At 34.9% G+C, this 18039-nt stretch overlaps 1 pseudogene; it reads right to left on the bottom strand.

Annotated features, from left to right (window-relative positions):
• LOC143387410 (cadherin-12-like) overlaps positions 1-18039 on the bottom strand; it is a 78982-nt pseudogene that overhangs the window by 20625 nt on the left and 40318 nt on the right.

An 18039-nucleotide genomic window follows, 5' to 3' on the forward strand; every position in this document is an offset into this window, starting at 1 on the left:
GATTTCAGCAATTAGGTGAAAAGTTCATCATGTAGTTTTTACTTCTTGAGAAAACTGATACTAATTAAGTAAAAAATAAGGCTGACATTAATGTTGTACATGTGATTTTGTTGAAGCAATTATATTGATTTAAAGTACTCTTAAGCAGTTTGATTATGTTAGTATAATCATAAGCAGTTGAAGGTTTAAAATAAAATATAAGCTCTCACAACATAAATTTGGATTTCATTATATTTGCATAGCATATAATAGTGAGCAAAATGGAAACATTTCTAAATTAAGTTGATGATCGAGATAACATTAATGATTATTTTTCCATGTTATATGATACACTGCAGAGCTTTATGAAATAGTTTGAAAACTTTACAAGTGATTCATTCTTCACAGTATCACTCTTAGAACTACTATTGAAATGTTGCCAATTCTAGTATAAATAAAATTTATTTTCATTTGAGAATACAAATTAGTTTCAAATAGTTACTTGGGGGAAGAAAAAAAGAAAATTATAAAATGGTAGACAAACTACCTAGATTCTACCAGGAATCTATGAAAAGGCTTCTATGAAAAGTAAGAGAAGGTTAATTATCTGGGCACCTGAAGGAAGAAAAAATGACATGGGCTTAGAATCATAAGCAATTGCTCCATGCCATCATCAAACCTCATCTACGCTGAGTAGTGACAGGTTTCACATTTTTATTTCCCTCAATTTGTGCTCATCTTTAGGACACTGGAGAGTTTGGCAACATTCCCTCTGTACATCCAACTGTCCCACAATGGTTGCAGTATCTGATCTCAACATGAACTTTGATGCCTCTATGACTTTGCTTAAGCAGTTTCCCCACCTGATGTTTGTTTAATGACATAGGGTGCTTGTTTCCAGTACAGGTTTCTTGACAATAATCCCAGAAATTCTGATCCAATGTGACTTGAATGTACCCAAACATCTGTCTTATAAAAAAAAATTATCCCAGATGACTGTGATATTTGTGATCATAGTTGGGGAGTAGAGGAATAATAGTAGGAAAAAAAAGGCAACCCAAGGATATTAGTTTTCAACAGCATGCATAGAAATATTATAACTATTTTGAAAAGTGATCCAATCAATGGGGGAAGTAGAGTAGGAGAGTACTGCTGGTCAGACACCACAAAGAATTCCAACTCACCCTTGTCACCAGCTCCCTGGTCAATCACAGTGAACCAGATAATACACTGTGAGGCAGTCAGTGCTGGACTAAAGAAATGCATTCCAAATCCACCAACAAAAAAAGTTGGAGAAATACATGCCTTTTAGAAAGGTGTTAAGCAAAGGACATACAGGTAGAAACAACAAAATGAGGGTAGACTCAAACATATTGGAAAAACTAAATTCTCAGTGAAGTTTTAGCTGGCTGAATGAGACTACAGACAATCTTTCCCCTCTATTCCCTCTGTACATCCAACTGTCCAACAAAGCTTGCAGGATCTGATCTCAACATGAACTTTGATACCTCTACGACTTTGCTTAAGCAGTTTCCCCACCTGTAATCCCCTCTTCTCCCTATGACAAGGTACATTTTTCCGTATGTTTCTTTAAGCTTTAAAGTTTTATGTGGTGGTAGGACTTATTGTTCCTTGTTCTTACATGCACACAATGTATGTGTGTGTGTTTTAATGTTTTAAACACTCAGTTTAAATTAAAAGTTATATGGGATATAGTGAGAACACTTTTTATTTTGAATTGGCATTTAAATCATTTCACCAGATATTTGCTTCTCTCACAAAATTTTCAGGACTTAGAGGCCAGATAATATGGTTCCTAATTTTTCTTCTTTTTAAAATAACTTATTTAGTTGCCAAGAGTCACATAAAATAGTCAACCTTTTTAAAATGGTCTATAATTATCACTGCCTTCTTTTTACACACTTTCTTTACTCTCTGTTTTTACATGTTGTTTAGATTTAGTAGTTTGCCTCTACTGAACCAAAATGTGGCAAAAGCGATGTGATGCAATTTCTCAGAGTAGGTTACAGAAAGTTCAATTTCATGGAGTTCAGGTTGAGGCTCAGTGGTAGAGCGCTTACCCAGTATATGTGAGGCACTGAGTTCGATTCTCAGCACCGCATATAAATAAAAAACAAAATAAAGGCCCATCAATGTCTAAAAAAAATTACAAAAAGGATTAATTTTGATCTTTCACACATTCTCTGTCTCCTGTGTTTATTTTGATCGCACTGACTGAGAGTTGTAAACTGCCCTAGAAGCTCTCATTTACAGGAAACTGAGAACATCCTGGGAACAACAGCCTCTGAGATTCTAAGTCTCAAGTCCATCATCCTACAAGAAACTGAATCTTAATATCACCTATGGAGTGAACTTAATTAAGGTCTAATGAGAGAACATTTAGAGGACTCATTTCACCCATGAATGAATAAATGAGATAATAAATGTTGGTGTTCTATGTGACCGAATTCTGATGCAATTCGTAACATAGCATAATTATCTAATATCCCAAAGTTAAATAACACCACACCTTTAAGGAGAGGTCTTTTTTCTACTTTCTCATAGGCTTCCTCTGCAAAGACTGGGAACCTGCTGACAAACAGCAGTGATGTGCTTGAGAACACATTTCAAATCTTCCTCTCTTAATGTGTAAATATAATTCCCAGTCTCATGTCCATCTATTTTTGGAAAAAGTGTTACTGGTTTGTTTTTGTAGCATAGCCAGCCCATTTACAGAACATCTGTACCATATTTTTTATTCAAAATGCATTTGAAAATTACCATGACTATTGTTATTACTCATTTAAAATAAAGGAAGGAAGCAGAAGTTAGTGGATACACATCCCAAAATGTATTTTGGAGAGTCAAAGGGTCCAAACCCAGGTTTGTTCTCTTTAGCTGTGTGGTGCTGGGCTACGAAGAAATGTCTCAAAGCATTGATTTCTTCACTCCTACACCATGGATAGTAATACTAACCTTGAAGTATTATCAAAGGGGACCATATGAGTTAATGGGTACACAAGTATTAGAATAGTTTAACTATTTTATTATTACTTCACCTTGTCTGAGAATATAATTTCATAGCTAGTTTTTTGGCATACAGAGAATCATTTCAGAATATTCTGCCAGGGGCTGGGGCTCAATGGTAGAGGACATATGAGGCACTGGGTTCAATCTTCAGCACCACATAAAAATAAATAAATAAAATAAAGGTATTGTGTCCATCTACATCTAAAAAATGTTTTAAAAAAGAATATTCTGTCTAAAGGTCATTTATTTTTACTTAAATCTTTCATCACTTTAAAACCACATAGTGGTCAGTCAACCCTTTGCAACTTCTTTCTAGTGTTTACTTAAATATGAATTTTATGGAATTAAACACAATTTTAACAATTATAACTTATTTTAATTCATTAATTTGGTTAATTTCTATCTATACTTTCACTGCAATGTCCTTAAGAATTGACATTATTTATAATGATGTTTGCACAAATGGTTCTTAATATAGTAAATAAAATAAATGCATAATTCATGTTGAGCTTGAATTATAGTAAAAAATCTTATAACTTGATTTTTCTGTACATATGAAAATCATATCACATGTTCTATATTAAGTAAAATAAGTTCTAACATAAAAATATCTTCATGCAGACACCTTAAAAATTGATTACCAAACAATTAAATTTCAACTCATGAACTTACACAAATATATGAAATTTCACAAAAATAGCATTTAGGAAAAGAGTTCATTGACTTTTTTTTTACTTATTTCATAATAAATAAAACCAATCCATGTTATTATTTGAATATCAATAAGAAGAAAATTGTCTCTTATGTAATTTGTATATATTATAAATATGAAATAAATTATAGGACTTCAGTGTCATGGTCACTTACCCTCTTTAACTAAGGGCATTTGTTACATTAACACCAAAATATTTAGATACATTGGCCTTTTGAAATTTTCTGATAATTTGAATGAGGTGAAATTTTGAAGCTTCCCTCTCTTTTAAAATTCTTGAGAATTATTTGGACCTCTGACTATAGCAACACTGATAAATGATTGATTTTTAATTAATTTAAAGTTGTTCTGTCATTGTACCATTTCACTTAACCTGAGAGGTTTTAATAGAAGAGTCAGGTCAAAACATATACTAGTTCAACCTGCAGTTTGGTCTACTTAAACAATTTCATTCTTCATGCAAGAGCAAGTATTGGGTATTTATTTCTCATCCATTCACTATGATAATAATATCTGATCAGTGGGATAGCTTGATCAACGAAGTCAGCTTAAGGAATTGGAATATGAATCATGTTTACTTTAAAAGTTCATTTGCAAAAAATAAAGACTCAAAATTAGCTTTTATTATGGAATCTCTAATTATCATGTGATGATATTTTGGCATCTTTATTTTGTCCTAGAAGACTTCTTTGATGGGTCTAATATACATTCAATCGTCTTTGAACAGATACTGAATTCCTCAAAATGGAATTGATGGTCAGTCTGTTTTAGGAATATTAATTTGGCATCACTCTCATATTGTGTGTGTGTGTGTGTGTGTGTGTGTGTGTGAGAGAGAGAGAGAGAGAGAGAGAGAGAGAGAGAGAGAGAGAGAGAGAGGAGTATATATAACCCACGTAACTCTCATGAATAAGCATGGCTATACAACTGTTGGTACCCAATCCACAAAATCTACTTTGGTAAAGAGTCCAGGGCTCTAATCTTAGGTTTGTCATCATTAGCTGTGTGACACAGTGCTATAAACAATTTGAATTCCTTTACTCCTATACTGTAGATAGTAATACCTTGCAAGTTTATTGAGGAAATTGATTTCTTAGACACATGAGATACATATGTACAGATGTATCTTATATACCTAAGTTCCAGTGCTGACTATTAGGGCTAAGAAACAACTTGTTATCCATAAACTAGGATTTCCTTACTCGCATTTTGCTAAAATCTACAGCTTACAATTTGGGAGAGCATGTGCACTAATTATAGAGATAAGTAACCAAATATGGTTCTATAAATTTAGGAAATCTAATTTTTCAGTGACTGAAGACTTTTATTTTCACACAAGGGTTTATACTTTCTTCCCTGCTTCAAGCAGTTGAAGCTAAAGGCTCTAAAAGGAGGCCCTGGACATTATTTTTATGTCTATTCTCACACCATTACCATGGTTTTGTAGCTACTGGGAGAAAGAAAACTTTTATAGTATGGTAAAGATTACCAATGGATTATCCACAAACATTTAGCTTGAAGTAAGGCAGGGGTCTATTACTCCTACTTCAAAGTGATTTTAGCATTACTCACAATGGTTTTGTATTAAATAGTTTAGGAAAATAATTTTCATAAATTAATTGTCCTCAAAATTCTATAGAAATTAATCATTGAAAGTTATCAAGAGGAAAGAATTAACCTATGCAAGTACAGCAGATACAGAACAGAAAGGAAGAAAGATGTTCACCACAAGTGAGACTACAGCAAACAGTGTACAGAGAATGCAGGTGGAGGGTCCACCAAGACTAGCTGACTGGTATTCAACTCTACAATAGCACATTCGCTCAAGTAGTTCACTTCATACTCTGTGTCTGAGTCTAGCTGAGCAAGAAGGTCCAATCTGAACAAAAATGACAAGAAAAAGACATTGTGGTAGCACAGCCTATAATTTACCTTGGCAAGAGTTTTTGAGTTTTCGTAGGGTACAGTGGACATAGCAGATAGGAACTGGCATGGAGAAATTATACTGTTATCAAGAATTATACTGTTATCAAGAAGGCTGCTTGACAATCAAGAGGAAGTTAAGAATGTTTAAGGTTTACCATTGTGTGGTGGTATCTGATTTCTATGCAAATGTCTCCAAAAGCCCCCAACATTAAAGGATCAAATCACACAAGAAAATAATTGGCCTTCAAACATTTACCTTTACTATCAGTGCAACTCAACACTAAAAGTGGTGGGACAGATAAGAGGAATTCATGCATTTTTATTTCCTTCACTCCCAACCCAAGAGACCTGAATGTCTATATCCTTATCCCCACATTCTCAAATATACAAATTATGGTTTCTTTGGAATCTTCAGTGATTTATTTCCATTTTACCAAAAAACAACCTTGACATGGAAAGTAAAAAATAACATTTTCATGTTTCTCACAATTCCATGAGTTAATATTAGTTTCATAAGGCAATGGGGAGTACACTGTGGTATTCATCTAGCAAGTGGAATTCATCTAGAAAGTAGATTGGATGAGGGGTTTCAAGACTGACATAACCATCAACTGACATGTAGTGTTGGAAGGCTGAACTGAGCCCCAGTTGTAATCTGAGCATCAACAGGCGATCTCTCTTTTATGGCAGCCTCAGAATAGCTAGACTTTCCACATGACAGGTTAAAATTTTAAGAGTTAAGTATTGAAACAAACAATGCAGTAGTTATTTAGCAATCAAGAGTTACCTGAAAGTCGTAAAATTGGCTAACGATATTCTAAAAGCATGGGGGTAAGGTATCTGACTGTTCATGTTGAGCCGCAGTTGTTACAGATAAAAAAATTGTTCCACATTTATGCCCCCACCGAGTTGAGACTGATCAAAACCTTTCCACAGAACTATTCATAGCTTCTCTCTGATCTGAAAGGTGAAATTAGCAGCAAAAGTGTTATAAATTTGCACCAGATGCACAAAACAAATGAGAAAACGAAATGAAAGATACTTAGGGATTTTCCAAAACTTTTAGGAAATCATAAGCAGAAGAACTAGGGGAATGCATTTCTGTTGAAAACAACCAAGTAAAAAGAGTCAAATGTCACATTTCCACTCTAATTGATTACTTAAAGAAATTTTTATCACATTCTCTATTATACTGTTAAACCATAAGAACTACAATTAAGCTCAGTTGACAGGATTCTATTTTGGACCAAGCAGAAATGAACACAAGGAACAATTAAAAACAATTCTAGGGATTCTCTGCAGCTCTTTGCAGAATCGCACTTAAAAGTGTATTCCACAGTTACATTTATTAAAAATATATTCTAGTTACAGGAAAGAGACAGGGAGAAGATTTTTTAAATGCTCTTCTTGATTTCAAAAAATATTTTAGAGTGAGTAATTTTATTTGATTATTATTTCTTCTTGACCAGCCTATGAAACTCTTAGGATCATGCATGGCAGAAAAGCTGTCACTCTGGTGACTTTTTGAGAGTACAGAGTGAAAACGATGAGACCTCACAATGAAATGCTTTTCTAGGTATTCATGCGATACTGCAAACAGGGCTCATTGGCAGCTGTCACAATATCTCTGGACTTATGCTAGGAGGAAAAGGAACAGGTTTCTGAGTTTCCCCGGGAGACCACTCAGCTGTTATTGCAAAAATAAAAAACATCTCAGCAGGGACTCATTTAAAAGTGTTAAATCCAAAGAACTGTGGTATAACATTGATTCTGTCCATGCCATACTTACTAACTTTACTCGCAATTACGGAGAAATTATACTCTGTCTAGTAATTCATTAGTGGCGATGGTTCCTTCTGTTCCATCTATTGTAAAGTAGCTGTCCCCATCACTCTTCCAATTTATGAAGTACCTGCATGTGAAAAGAGTAAATGCAAATGTGCAATGGTTACACATTAATCATAATGGCAGTTAGGCTAACTTGACACAGTTCCTTATTTTTCTCCCTGTAGCTATTACCCACCTTGCAATAAAGAAGAGTGTAAATGACAGCTTCTTTATTGCAAAGTCAGTATGCTCAAGGGGAAACTGGAAATAATGAAAGATTTAGTACTCCTGCTGTTCATATTATTTTAGGGTCTTGACACCTTGAAAGCTCAGCAGAGACTGAAATTCTAAAGCTGACCATGGGTTTCCTTAACCTGCTGAATACTAAACTTTTTTGAGCAGTAAAAAAAAAATCCTTAACAGTGGCTGTGAAAGGGCTTTGGATGAGGGAGACTTCTGCAAACAATAACAAAAATCTATGCCAGAACTGAGGTAGAATCTTGATTTTAACACAGACAGGGGAAAAAATCACATAATGGAAAATGAAGGAAAAACTTTGACAATTTGGTGATTGTACAAAAATATTTGTCTTTATACAAACATAAAAGAGCCATTGCTGTTTTATTATACTATATGTCAGGACAACTTTCAAAAAGAAGTGGTGACCTTTGCTAATGATGTCTTTTTTATCGTTTTTATTGTCTGACATATTTGGTAATAAATGTTGCTGACTTATGTGAAGCAATAGGAGTAGAACATCCAAGAAAATGAATAACAAAACAGAAATTTCATTCACTTAAGTCGTTAGGAAATGGTGAACACATGAACTGGTATGTTATCAATTATAATAAAAAGAGTTAGCATTTTTAAAGCTTGCCATATTTCTCTCGATGTTGATAAATATTATCATTAATTCATACAGTAGCTCTAAAAATATATTATCAATCTCCCCACTTTACTTATGAAATTATAGAAATGAAACCATAGAAACAAGAAAGAATTTGTCCAAGTTTCCATAGATTCAATGTTTTATGCTGATATTTGAACAAGTCAGTAATGATCCCCATATGATCATCACTCTGTATTATTACCAAATTGACAAGGGATATTATAAGGAAGAGCTCTGCTAATCATATGGTGTGATGCACAGAACATTTACAAACATTATGTTTCTGGCAGGGGAACAAAAGATAGGTTCATAACAGTGGCTGAGAGCAGGTGACATTATTGCAGCTGGCCCATTAAAATACCCATGCCACAAAAAGTGATCCTGTGTTCATCATGAAAATTCAGTTAAGGGAAGTGTATCTCCAAAGAGCAGGTTATTATTCTGGCAAGCTTGTTATTATTCTGATAAGTTTGTAGTTCTCATGTCACTGCAGTCAGAGATCAAAACTTGTTTGCCTGTACAAATGAGATTTATGAACTAAACTTGTCAATATTTGTTAGTAATTGATTTTCCCACCTGAAGTTACTGAATGTAATGGAACAGGGTATAAACCGTGCAATTAATCTTTTTATATCATGGCTGTTGATTTGAGGTGTGAGAATGCATTGAAGCCATGTGATTTCAATATAATAGCTTATCTTTTAGGAATGCTCTCAAAAATATAAATGAAGTTAAGTTACATTTAAAAGTCAGGAAGCATGAGGATATAATAAGTCTAATTCTCTCTGTAGCATGTTCTTTTTTGAACAAGAAAGAATTGTCTCACAATAGTCCTTTTAAGCACTTCTATTCAACTAAATATATGCCTAATTGAAGAAGAAAATTGCTACTGAATGTGTTTATCAGCTAGCATTTTAAAAAGAATTTTCAATGCATACTATGTTCAATCATGCAACTCATTATATTTGCTGGGTGTACATCATGCAGTAGACACCTTGCTAGAGCTGAAACATGAAAATTAAGTAAAATAAACAAGAATTGGGGTTACACATATCAACACATGATCTTAATGACTGATAGAGGGATAGGGAAGACCATAGGAGAGCCAAGAAAAGGCATTAAGTGTAAAATCAAATGGTTCAGGCAAGACATCCTGTGCCTGATGTTTGGTGGCACTAGAAGGATATGGAGAAATGATCTTGAAAAAGAGACTAAAAAACCCAAAGTGAAAGGGAAAAGATGGTATTTTAGAGAGCAATGCAACCACACTATCAGACCTGTGAAAGTAGTATAGAGAATTATACATTGTTAGTAATTGCTATAGAAAATACTTGAGAGGAACAATAATGAGAAGATGAGTGATTTAGGTCAAAGAAGACCTTAGACATACTATTAAGTAGGTAGACCACATGCTAAGGGAGATCAACACTGCTGAGCAGGGTCACGGGGGCTTACATTTAACCCCTAGAAAAGTAACTTGTTGGATGTATTTGAAGAGGATGAGACTGTGAGCATTTCTGGATCTTCAAAATCTTGACAAAAGACGGAGAGTAAGCAGGGTTGTAAAGAGACTTGATTCAACAGGCTTTGAGGAGTGATGAGGAAAGGGACACTTGCAGCCCAAAGAAGACACAAGATACATTAGCTGACTTTAAATTGGTAGAAATGGACACGTGCAGGGGTGACAGAATTACTTGTTATGTTTTGAGGGAATAGGTAGGACTGAAGAAGAGAACATATATAAACACAGATTTCAGATACTTAAAGCAAATATGTTTATATTAGAACTGTAAACATTTATAAGGGGTTTCCTCAGGAAATAGTACACACTGTGGGCGATTTTGGAACTGCTCCAGTAAGTTCCCACTTTGCTAAAATGTACTTCACCTTCCATAAACTTTATTGAGATATAATTTATATGCTAAAAATTTCACCCACTTCATCCGTAAAATTCATTCATTTTAGGTATCATGAATGTTGTGCAAGAATGTGGTAGTTTTTAGAAAATATTTTAAATTTATTAACTCTATATGTATATATTGTTATGTGTTTAATTTTCTGGAAATTTTATTTTTATGGATAAAAATTGTGATGGGGTCAAGGAATAAAATAATTCTGTCCCTGAGGAGTTTTTAATGATAAAAGACATTCTCTTGCCTCCTGTTTAAAAGTCATTTGTTCTTGTGTAGGTAGACCTTGGTGCATGATTTATATTAGGTACTCTCCAACGTGACAGACAAGAACTGCTACTTTATGTTATTTTTAAATTTAAATTCATCATACATTTCTAAGAACATTTTAGAATACCTCTCCAATATATTACTTGATAATACTTTCCACATTCATTTTTAACTTCATGTACACACATGTATTAATGTTTTAACAGACATATTTGAGAGTACCTTAGAGGTTTTATATCCCCTGGATCCTAAATATTAACATGTTTCTCCAAAATCAAAGACAACTAATTTGTCCCAATATTGTTGAGGGTTAATGTTAACAATTTGGTTAGTGCAGAAATAAATACTTACTCATACACTTAATCTCAGAATAAAGTAAAAATAAACAGAGGTGAGTTCCCTGTAATTTCAGGCAATTCTGATGCCCAGCCTATGGGAAACTACAAGTCAAAATTAGTGGCTTTAACGTTTTTATGGTTTAGATATTAGGTATCGCCCAAAATATTATGTGTGAAGCAATGCAAGAAGGTTTAGAGAAGAAATGATGAGGTTATGAGAGTCTGAACCTAATCAGTGAGTTAGTCCCCTGGTGGAATTGGCTAAGTGGTAACTAAAGGCAGGTAGGGTGTGTACAGAGGACACAGGATGTCTTTGGGGTATGTATTTTGTATTTGGTAAACGGAGTCTCTCTCTTTTCTTTTTCATCATCATGTGAGCTGCTTCCCACTGTCACACTCTTTCATATAATGTTCTACCTGACCTCGAGGCCTAAGGAATAGAACAGGCTGTCTATGAACAGGACCCCTGCAACTGTGAGTACTCAAATAATCTTTTCCTCCAATAAAATTGTTTTTTATCAGATATTTAAGTCACAGAAATGAAAAAGCTAAACTTTATTGAAATCCTATGCTAAGCGGCAGAAGGAGACCCTCTTACCACGAAAGGTCACTGACTAAATGTTTTCTCAGGGTCAATTAATCTGTGTTTACAGACTGACTTCACTTCACCCACTTTCATATTGCCCCACACTCTGTGGCAGGCCCAGTCTGATAGGCAGAAACTTTCTCAGCTCTCCAAGATCAATATCCCTGAGCCCTTCCCCTATCTATGATCTTTGAAGTCCCACAGTATCAGATTCACTGAGGGAAAGATGGGATATACTGCAAAATGATATAAGTGTGTTATCTATACAAAAAAGGGTTGAGACATTTGTGAGGCCCAAAGAAGTAAGGTTGCCTAGTGTAGTTACTTGCTACAAAATGTTGAAAAAAAATGCGTGGCCATTTGCACAGAACCAAGGACTCAAATTGGATAACTTTGCTACCAGAAATTTATAATCATACAAATCATGTTTCATCAGATTTTATGTAGTTTTATATTTTCTGCCTTTTGATTAGATTGTTTATTCCTTTTACATATAAGGTCTTTGAATTAATATTGAATCTGCATTTGCCAGTTTTTTTTCCATAAGTTTTGTTTCTTTTTTCCTCTATTCCTTCTCTACTGTTTCCTTTCTCTACTGTTTCTTTTTTCCTCTATTCCTTCTCTACTGTTTCCTTTTTCATTAAGTGAATATTTTGCATTGTAATATAAATCCTTATACTTTTTTTCGTTGATTTATTTTTTCTTATACCTATTCTGAGGTTTGACCATATACACCTTATCAGATTCAAATTCCCTAACTGAATTCCAGTACTATCTAGAAATATTGCTCCTATATATCTATGTGCTTTTATTAAATATGGTATAAACATATTTACACCAACCTTTATGTATCTATGTCACAAGTCTAATAAAACATGGTAATAATTATGAAATATGTCTATTAAGGCTTAATAAAAGCAAGTAATTGGAGAAGAGCTTCAGATCTCTGGGTTCTCAAGGACTCTGTTTCAGCCTGGGCAAATTCTCTGAGCCAGTGCTCTAGGCATTGGGTGTAGACAGCAGCCTGTGGACTTCCTGTTCTGCCTCTCATTGTTCAGGGTGTTTGGGCCCCACATTATTAGTCTCACTGGGATAGAACCTCCAGCTGTGTGTGATACTGACTGGAGGAGAGATGCTACTGGTCCCTTAGTCACACTCACTAGAAATTTAGCTTCTGAAACCTGGAGGTGGAGGGGATGAGAAATATTGGCAGCCTGACCCTCCTAGCAAACCATTATCTCTTGATTGGCTACTGAAGAGAGGGAAGACATGTCTCTTTAACCACAAATACCCAGGGCAGGCATTTCTACCAAGGTAGCTGGGACATAATAAGGAGGGAGGTAGTGGCTTTGGGTCCACTGCCAAAGTCTGTTGCTTTTCACAAATTTTTGTTTACTTACTTGAGTAAATAGTTCTTCTTGTGCTGTTAGCCTTTAGAAAAGTTTTGAGAGACAGTAAATAATTGTTTTTTAGTTTGATCATTTTTTTTAATTTTTATTTGTTTATTTGTTTTACCAAGGAAGGCCTCTGCAGAGTTCCACATTGGCCATTCATTAAGTGGAATCTTCATCAATTTTTACAATTCTTTTCTTCCTTTATATTGCACTTAACCTGCATTTTATTTTTAAAATATTTCATTATTTGAGACTCTACCCATCTTGGAAATGTGAACATCTTTCTTCCATGCAATGTAATATGTTAGGGTCTGTAAACAAGTCAAGATGGCGCCTGGCATTTTGCCAGAGGGAGTGGTTTGTGAAGTAACGCCAGAGAGCCATTAAGTGTGGAGATTCCTTATTGGTTGACTGCTGTATCTAGTTTATGTTAATTAAGATACGCTGTGTGGAATGTATATATACCCCTCCTATTCTACAATAAACGTCTCCCACTCCTGCTGTATCAATCTACACAAGTCCCTTGTCACCCCCCGGTTATTTTGCTGCAGCCGGACCCCAGCAGATGGTGGCCCATATGGGGATCCCCAGGACACTCGGGGGTAAGTGACGAAAAAAAAAAAGCTGCCCGTCCATAGATAGGAAGGGAGCAAATCTGCTCGTCCCTAGACAGATAGGGCGAGAGGACAAATGGCCATTTCGAGAAAATGGAGAAGATTGATACAGTATGTTTGTGTCTTGTTTTGTCTTGAAATGTTGTATTGTCTTTGTGACGAAAATATGGAAGGGGTGAGAAGTAAATTACTAAGAGAAGAAGGCACCCCAGTGGAACCAAGAGGAGTTAGGGCATGTGTTGATGGAAGTCCAGGAACTCCAGTCAGAAAGAAGAAAGTTCAGAGGAGCAAGGATTATCAGGAAAAATGTTGCAGCAAAAGGCTATTACTGAATCTTTTCGTTACTGGAGGGTGCATGAATTGGCGTGGCACGGCGGCTGCCATGTGCGTGAGCCAGTCATGGCACAGCAAGGACTTTCCAACCGGTGGCAGCAGGCTCTTCCCCGCCCCCCCCCCGCCCGGGGAGCAGGACACCACTGCGAGAGAGCCCAAATCCAAACCTGACCCAGAGGCACAGTCTCACAGGCTCTTGCTCCCTGTGCCCAGTGGCAGTTTGAGTCCGGAACACTCCCCGGACTCTCCCTGGGTCCATCTGGGGCTGCCCGGGATGCTGCAGGCGAAAGATGGCCCGCATCCCTGAAGTTTGATCATTTCCAAGGCCGGTAACTACAATGGTTCCCCCACACCTGGAAGCTAATGAGTAATGAGCAATATTAAGGCTTATTTCAAATGTTAAAAAAAACCTTGAGATAATGTACTAAATTGTTCAGAAGGTTGTTTTCTTAGCACCTGCTGGAATACTACAGGATTTTCTTTAGCATCATTGCTGGAGTTCCTGCCTTTGTCCCAGTGCCGGTGAGGACGAGGGTGGAAGAATTTCCAGTGTTGCTGAGAACCAAACAAGACTTCGGATCAAGCTAGCTGCCTGCAGAACTTACCTGGACTGTGATTTAAGCTAGCTGCCTGCACAACTAACCTGGACTGTGATTTACCTGAACTGTGAGTTAATCTATTGAGACACTGCTTTACCTGGACTGAGACAACAAACTGTAATCTACAACAAATTGTAACTCGATATCTTTGCTAACAGTGTCATTGCTGGTATTATTTTTCCAAGGGCTCCTTGCATGGAGCCATCAATTGGCTTGGAATTGTGGCATTTTGTATCCTCCCCTTCTGCTTGTAGCAGATTATTTATGGTTTGTGTAAAAATCACTATGGTTGTTATTTAAATTAAACAAAAGGGGAAAATGTTAGGGTCTGTAAACAAGTCAAGATGGTGCCTGGCATTTTGCCAAAGGGAGTGGTTTGTGAAGTAACTCCAGCGAGCCATTAAGTGTGGAGATTCCTTATTGGTTGACTGCTGTATCTAATTTATGTTAATTAAGATAAGCTGTGGGGAATGTGCATATACCGCTCCTATCCTACAATAAACAATGGCTCCCACTCCTGCTGTATCAGTCTACACAAGTTCCTTGTCACCCTCAGGTTATTTTGCTGCAGCCGAACCCCGGCAATAATATTCAATTAATACGGTAGATTCCAAATAAGATAACATAGCTTGTATATATTTCCTGTAGGTGATTCAATCTCTTTTCTTTCCCACTGCCTTTTAAATTATTTAAAAGTAGAGACTAGTTTTGTTCATTTTTCTGTTACCAACTGCCTGGGATAGTAATCTCCACAGACAACTTGCAACTTACATTTTGCACTTAATTTGATGCACAGAAACAATTATTCCAGTTTATATGACAGCCAAATATTTCCACTAGAAGGCAATAAGAAATTTTAACATGTTTTATTCAGGAAAACCAATTTATTTTTCTGATTTGCAGAAGAATTCATTAGCTTTAATACTCAAATTCCTAAATCCCAGAAAAAACTTCACATTCCCAGACAAAATAAAAATTTACCATTTTACTTATACTTAATACTTGGAGACATGTCATAATTTACAAATTTGATTCAAACAGAAATACAACTTTGTGTAGTTAATTACATACATTTTAAGTTTTTTGACAACATATTAAATATTCAATGATTTGCATAATGTATGCATAAAATAATATGTCAGGCTGAGGACTTAACTCAGTAATATAGTACTTCCCTAGAATGCACAAGGCCTTAAATTCAGTCTACAAAACAAATAAAACCTCTAAATAAATAATAATGTGTCTACAGCATCCTGTATTTTGTTACCATAGTAAGCAAATTTCATTTACTTTGCTCAGTCTGACACTGACATATAAGTGCACTACATAAATTGACTATTACTGAAATGCAATGAAATAGTTTGAAGAACACTTGTTTTCTGGACAGAGTGAGTGATGTAAAATATCACTCATTCTTTTTACAGTTAGGTGTGAAATCTTTCTTTCTAATGCACACTATTCTTCATTTCTACAAAATTTGGAAAATAATATGTACCCGACTGTGTAACTGTCTTGTTAAAAAGATAAAATGTGTTGCTTTGACCCAGAATCACACGTGTCAACTTGCACTGTGTGTTTTTGTGTGTGTGTTTTCCGTTTCCTCTGTCTGTCAACATTATTTCATTTAATTTCCAGATAAAATATACTTCCATACCCACAAACTTATGCTTAGTTCTAGCATCAAGTTATGCTATACATTATCTTCAACTTTAAAATACCTGAACTACGAAGCTCCGCACAAATCTCTCAAACACAAACCATGAGCACAGATTCTCAGGCTCTGTATTATAAATGGTTTCTGTGTTTGGCTCTCATTCACCATTTTATGTCACCCAGTTTTTAGATTGTCCCCTGGTGACATTTGGTACCCTTTTCTCTGGATGTTCTCCTATGAGGAAGCCCCCTGACTTCTGGAATATGGCTGAAACTTATACAGACTAGTATTTTTCTGATGTCCTGCCTTCACATGACTGACTGAATCCAGTGCCCAATGAAAGAGTAAATGTTGAACAAGAGCTATCATTTTTTTATTGTGATATTTTACCCAATATAACAATTGGGAGACCAGTAGCAGAAAAAATAATTGCCATGATCTGACAATGAAACCACAACTATAATTTTTGAACATTTCAAGAAGACACGGCATAGTTTCTAAATATAGAAGGGCTTTTCAGGAGATATACGTTCCTAGAGACAACAATCACACACTTTGAGTTTCCAAGAGTCTTCATTAAAATCTAAGGATAGATTGATATTTACTTGCAACTAATCCCAGCAGTACCCTTTTCAATAAACAAGAGACATAACAATAAAGTATGTTTGTACCATCTTCTACTTACTCAGTAATAGTTGAGATTTAAATGAAAAACTAAATACTTATGATATATAAAACAATTCATACAATTTTTCAATGACTATTGCAAAGAAAACTGGTTTAACAATTGCATAGAAATAAATTAAAAAAAAAAAAAAACAGTAACCTGACCTGTGAAGGCTACCTGATAGAGTACAGTTTTTATTACTTCTTTGTAAATGAGTTTTTAGAAATGCCTCAAAAACTTTTATTCTCTTCATTAGGTAAGCATTCCCCTTAAAATTCTTTCTTTTAATTTACCTAAATAACTTCCTCTGAGTTAATGGAAATGCTATCTTTGACCCTGTCCTAATTCTCAAAACATTTTGTAAAAAGTACTTGATGGTATTGAACTATACTAAAACTATTACATCTTATACTTAGGTAATAAAATGTAAAAATAATAATTCAGGTCAATGTAGAAAACAGTCTTTTGTTTAGGTAATTATTATATATCAAAATCTCTTCATTCTTATCTCTAAGTTGCTAATATTTTGTTGTTGTTGTTGTTGTTGTTGTTGTTGTTGCTTTTGTGTTTGGACAGCTAATGAAATGAAAGTCAATTGAATCTATTTGCAGAAACATTTTAATGAAAACTTCAGCCATATACATCAACACTCAGAGTGTAATTGCTTCCTTAACAATAACAATTAAGCTTTAAACTTTTTTCTTAGAGATCTCAGTGTTTATATGAACCTTTTTAGGCAAATATAAGTTTAAAAAGGTTCATATAAACACTGAGATCTTTATTTCTTTCATTTATTTATTTCTTTATCTTATATTTCTCCTTATTTTTAAATTTTTCTTAATAAATTCAAAGTTGTATCTCAGTTTGGATAGTTGATTGTTTGTTTTAGATGTTTAATGACAAACTAAACACATTATAAAGTTAGAATGGTTAAATAGTTGGCACTCTTGCTGGGACATGGGACACAGTGAAAGGGGAGGCTAAGGAAGAAGGACTGTAAGTTTCAGGCCAGCCCAGGAAGTTCATTGAAACCTTGTATCAAAATAAAATAAAAAGAACTAGGGACATAGCTTAGTTGCAAAAACACCCTGGGTTCAAGAGAGTATTAGAGAGTAACACACACACACACACACACACACACACACACACACACACACAGAAATGTTTCACTTCTTTGTTTAAATATCTCATTTGGATATAAGTAATATGCTTAGAATAGGTGTCTAAAGAGGTATAAATATAAAATGTGTTAATAAAATTATATATATATATATATATATATATATATATATATATATATATATGTATGTA

Source organism: Callospermophilus lateralis, unplaced genomic scaffold (assembly GCF_048772815.1).
Source record: "Callospermophilus lateralis isolate mCalLat2 unplaced genomic scaffold, mCalLat2.hap1 Scaffold_512, whole genome shotgun sequence".
Lineage (NCBI taxonomy): Eukaryota > Metazoa > Chordata > Mammalia > Rodentia > Sciuridae > Callospermophilus > Callospermophilus lateralis.